Raw genomic sequence first — 5,620 nt, forward strand, 5'->3', positions numbered from 1 at the left:
ATGGCCATTCTCGTGAGTGAGGGACATAAAATTACTGGGACAGTCTGAGCCCTGCTGAACGTCGGAGACAACGTCTCCTCTGGGACTCCAAAGTCTTCCAGATAACGAGTCTCTCGGGGCGATCCCGGGGCGGGTCCTCCTGGGGAACCCCCTCCCCGCGTCCCGCCGGAACGGGGGTTGCTGTCTCCGAGGAGCCCGGAGCGCTGGTTTAATGTCGGGCTCTTTCCCGTCCCGGCCACAGACCCGCATATAGAGACGAGGAGGAGGAACTCAGCATCTCCAACGCTGGACCGCCCCGGTGAGCCAAAGTCAATGGCTCAATCCATCCATCGTAGTTACTGAGCTCTTACTGGGTACAGAGAACTGGAATGCTACAATTCATGCCGAGCCCCAAATTAGATTCCCCGTTTGGGTCTTCACGGCCTATGCACGAAGGGAGTGATGAGAATATGTTCTTATGCGGCCCGTGAAAGGAGGGATGCTGGCTTCATCCTGCTTCAGACTGCTGCGTGGCAGCAGTGACGGAGCCGGGATTAGAATCCACAACCCCGGGCTCTTTCCATTTAGCCACGCTGCTCTTCTATTCATTCATTCATTCATTCATTCATTCAATCGTATTTATTGAGCACTTACTGTGTGCAGAGCACTGTACTAAGCGCTTGGGAAGTACAAGTTGGCAACATATAGAGACGGTCCCTACCCAAGGTTCACAGTCTAGAAGGGGGAGACAGACAACAAAACAAAACATATTAACAAAATAAAATAAATAGAATAAATATGTACAAGTAAAATAAATAAATAGAGTAATAAATCTGTACAAACATATATACCAGGTCTGCCAACTCTGTTGTAGTGTACTCTCTAAAGAGCTTAGTACAGTGCTCTGCACCCAGTAAGAGCTCAATAAGTACTATTGATTGATTATGAACAGGGAATGTTTCTCATTCATTCTTTCATTCATTCAATCGTATTTATTGAGCGCGTAATGTGTGCAGAGCACTGTACTAAGCGCTTGGGAAGTACAGACGGTACAGAGAACTGGACTGCTACAATTCATGCCATGAGCCCCAATTTAGATTCCCCGTTTGGGTCTTCACGGTCTAGGCGTGGAGGGAGGGATGAGAATATGTTCTTATGCGGCCCGTGAAAGGAGGGATGCTGGCTTCATCCTGATTCAGACTGCTACGTGGCAGCAGTAACGGAGCCGGAATTAGAATCCACAACCCCGGGCTCTTTCCTTTTAGCCACGCTGTTCCTCTAGTGGATAGACACAAAGCCTGCCCTGAAGAAGGGCAGCATGGCTCAGTGGAAAGAGCCCGGGCTCTGGAGTCAGAGGTCATGGGTTCGAATCCCGGCTCTGCCAATTGTCAGCTGTGTGACTTTGGGCAAGTCACTTCACTTCTCTGGGCCTCAGTTCCCTCATCTGTACAATGGGGGTGAAGCCTGTGAGCCCCCTGTGGGACAACCTGATCGCCTTGTAACCTTCCCAGCGCTTAGAACTGTGCTTGGCACATAGTAAGCGCTCAATAAATGCCATCATCATCATCATTATTATTATTAAGAAGCTTAGAATCTAGTGTGAAAAGGAGACATTAAAATGAATGACAGATAATAGAAGGATATGTTCGTGTGTGAGAAGCAACGTGCCCTAGCGGAAAGATCACGGGCCTCAGAGCATGTGGGTCCTAATTCAAGCTCCATGCACTTCACTCCTCTGTACCTCAGTTACCTCATCTGTAAAATGGGGATTAGGACCGTGACCCTCTTGTGGAACAGGGACTGTGGCCAACCTAATTAGCTTGTATCTACCCCAGCGCTTAGTGTAGTGACTGGCACCTAGTAACCGCTTAACAAATACCTCCCACAAAAGGGTAGGTTTTGGAGTGGGATTAGAACCCAGATCCCTGACTCCCAGGCTTTCCAGTAGTCCACGTTGCTTCCAAATCTCCGACCAGATTGGAAGATATAGAATGCGAGGCCGGGTTGTAAAGAGGGGCCAGATAAAAAGCCAGGAATGCAGAGAAGATGGAACCGCAAGGATGGGTGTGAGATGAGAGGCCGGGCGTGGGATGTGGGTGGAAAATCCGCCGCTGTGGAAAAGACACTGACCTCCCGAAGGAGAGAGTTGGGAGTCTTAGGAAGCGCGGACTCCAAACGTCTAGTTGAAACCAGTCAGAACTAAGCTGCCAGGATCCCAAGAGAAGGACAAAGGACCACGGTGCCGAGACTAGACTAGCCACGAAGCTCTCTGAGGGCCGGGAATGCCGGGAATGTTTCTTCCAATTCTGTTCTCCTGTACTCCCACCAAGGCTTAGTACAATGCTCCGCACCCAGCAAGTGCTCAGTAAATACCATCGATCGAGCGATCGCCTACTGGATTGCCTCTGAGGCTAAGAATAACAGAATCTATCAGAGAAGCAGCGTGGCGCCATGGAAAGAGCCCGGGTTTGGGAATCGGAGGTGGTGGGTTCTAATCCCAGCTCCACCATGTCTGTTTTGTGACCTTGGGCAAGTCACTTCACTTCTCTGAGCCTCAGTGACCTCATCTGTAAAATGGGGATTAAGACTGTGAGCCCCACGTGGGACAACCTGATCGCCTTGTATCCCCCCCAGCGCTTAGAACAGTGCTTGGCACATAGTAAGCGCTTAACTTCTAGACTGTGAGCCCTTCTAGATTGTGAGCCCACTGTTGGGTAGGGACCATCTCTATATGTTGCCAGCTTGTACTTCCCAAGCGCTTAGTACAGTGCTTTGCACGCAGTAAGCACTCAACAAATACGATTGATTGATTGATTGATTGATATATTTCTATTAGTGTCCATCCCCTCTGCTAGACTGTAAATTCGCTGTGGGCAGGGAACGTTTCCACTAACTCTGTTCTGTTGTACTCTCCCAAGCACTCAGTACAGTGCCCTGCACGCAGAAAGCGCTCAGGAAACACCATTAATGTTGAAGAAACATTAGGCAACGTGGGTAATTCATTCATTTCTAGACTGTGAGCCCAGTGTTGGCAGGGATTGTCTCTCTCTGTTGCTGAATTGTACTTTCCAAGCGCTTAGTACAGCAATCTGAACACAGTGAGCGTTCAGTAAGTACGATTGAATGCCAATATCAGGGTGCCGTTATGACACACACCCAAAAGGTGTTTGCAGAAATGATCGATTCATCGACAGTATTTATTGCGCACTTACTGTACGCAGAGCACTGAACCAAGTGAAGCAGCGTGGCTCAGTGGAAAGAGCCCAGGCTTTGGAGTCAGAGGTCGTCGGCTCAAATCTCGGCTTCGCCAATTGTCAGCTGTGTGACTTTGGGCAAGTCACTTCACTTCTCTGGGCCTCAGTTCCCTCATCTGGAAAATGGGGATGAAGACTGTGAGCCCCATGTGGGACAAGCTGATCACCTGGTATCCTCCCCAGCGCTTAGAACAGTGCTTGGCACATAGTGAGTGCTTAATAAATGCCATTATTATTATTATTATTATTATTATTATTGTTATTATTATTATTATTATTAATATTATTAACAACTCGATGTGGGCAGGGAAAGTTCCTACCAACAGGGTTATAGTGTCCCGAGTGCTTAGTACAGTGCACTGCACAGTACGTGCTCACTAAATACCATTGATCCAAGCAGCGTAGCTCAGTGGAAAGAGCCCGGGCTTAGGAGTCAGAGGTCATGGGTTCAAATCCCGGATCCGCCAATTGTCAGCTGTGTGACTTAGGGCAAGTCACTTCACTTCTCTGGGCCTCAGTTCCCTCATCTGGAAAATGGGGATGAAGACTGTGAGCCTCATGTGGGACAAGCTGATCATCTGGTATCCTCCCCAGCACTTAGAACAGTGCTTTGCACAAAGTAAGCGCTTAAGAAATGCCATTATTATTATTATTATTATTGTTAAGTACTTGGGAGAGTGAAATAGAACAGGGTTGGCAGAGTATAGTGGAACAGAGTTGGTAGAAAATATTAAAATATCTTTGTAAAGTGTGTGTGTATGTGAGCGAGAAAAAGGGGTGGGTGGAATATTAGGACCCCAGCCCCTTTTCAAATGCCCCAAAGCCATTGCCTTCCCATCCTGGGTCTCTGTGAAAGTGAAAATGCAGACTTTCAGAAACCAAAACGGAGGGACGCTGATAGTTGAAAATCAAAATGGGGATTTTTCCGATTCCTTCCTGTAAACGTGCTCCCTCTCTGTGCCTCCATGGGAAATCCACAGATAATCCGTGGAGATGGGAAACACTACCAAGGTGAGGGAATTCCTCCTGCTGAGATTCTCGGAGGTCCGGGAGCTGCAGCTGGTCCAGGCCGCGCTGTTCCTCCTGGTCTACCTGGCGGCCCTGACGGGGAACCTCCTCATCGTCGCCGTTACCGCGCTCGACCGGCGCCTCCGCACCCCGTTGTACTTCTTCCTCAGGAACCTGTCCATCCTCGACCTCTGCCTCATCTCCGTCACCGTCCCCAAATCCAGCCACAACTCCCTGATCAATGGCAGAGCCATCTCTCTATGGGGCTGCATGGTTCAGGTGGTTTTAGTGATTTCGTTTGCTTTCTCGGAGCTGTCCCTCCTCACGGCAATGTCCTACGACCGCTACGCAGCCATCTGCCTCCCCCTGCGCTACGGGGTCATCATGGACCCAGGGCCCTGCGGGAAGATGGCGGCCGCCTCCTGGCTCGGCGGGGGCCTGTTCGGGGTGGTGTACACAGCCGGGACGTTAAAACCGAGCTTCTGTGGTTCTAACCTGGTCCAGCAGTTCTTCTGCGACATCCCTTCCCTACTGAAGATCTCCTGTTCTGAAACGCATGTCGTCATCGACGTCAGCATAGTCACGGCATTCGGCTTGGCTTTTATCTCCTTCGTCCTCATCGTCGTCTCGTACGTGCGCATCTTCCGGGCCGTGCTGAGGATGCCGGCCTGCTAGGGCCGGGCCAAAGCCTTCTCCACCTGTCTGCCCCACCTCGTCGTTGTCATCACCTTCCTCTCGACCGGCGCCGTGGCCTACCTCAAGCCCACGTCTGACTCCCCCTCGACCCTAGACTTGCTGGTGTCCGTTTTCTACACCACGGTGCCCCCCGCACTAAATCCCCTCATCTACAGCCTGAGGAACCGGGACACGAAAGCCTCCCTGGGGAGGGTCCTGAGGGGGCTTACTTCCTCCAGAATAAAGATCCCCTCTTTTTGACCTGACGTTTGCTCCCAGAATGTTTCCGAATCCCGCCAACTAAGTGTTGTCGTTTCCCCTTCCCTGGTGATCAGTCAATCGGCGGTACTTACTGAGCGCTTACTCCGTGCGGTGCCCAGCGTGGCTCAGTGTAGAGAGCCCGGGCTTTGGAGTCAGAGGTCAGGAGTTCAAATCCTGGCTCTGCCGACTATCAGCTGTGTGACGTTGGGCAAGTCACTTCACTTCTCTGGGCCTCAGTTCCCTCATCTGTAAAATGGGGATTAAACCTCTGAGCCCCCTGAGGGACAACCAGATCACCTTGTAACCTCCCCAGAGCTTAGAACAGTGCTTTGCACATAGAAAGCGCTTAGCAAATACCATCATCATTATTATTTTTATTACTAAGCATTTGGGAGAGGCCAACACAACAGAATTGGCAGAGACGTTCCCCTCCCACAAGAAAC

At 50.5% G+C, this 5,620-nt stretch overlaps 1 pseudogene; it reads left to right on the top strand.

The window, feature by feature from the left end:
* LOC119923251 lies at positions 1-5,182 on the top strand (annotated as a pseudogene).
* The last annotated feature ends 438 nt before the right edge of the window (positions 5,183-5,620 follow it).

The sequence above is a fragment of the Tachyglossus aculeatus genome, unplaced genomic scaffold (assembly GCF_015852505.1).
Source record: "Tachyglossus aculeatus isolate mTacAcu1 unplaced genomic scaffold, mTacAcu1.pri scaffold_164_arrow_ctg1, whole genome shotgun sequence".
NCBI classification, from domain to species: Eukaryota; Metazoa; Chordata; class Mammalia; order Monotremata; family Tachyglossidae; genus Tachyglossus; species Tachyglossus aculeatus.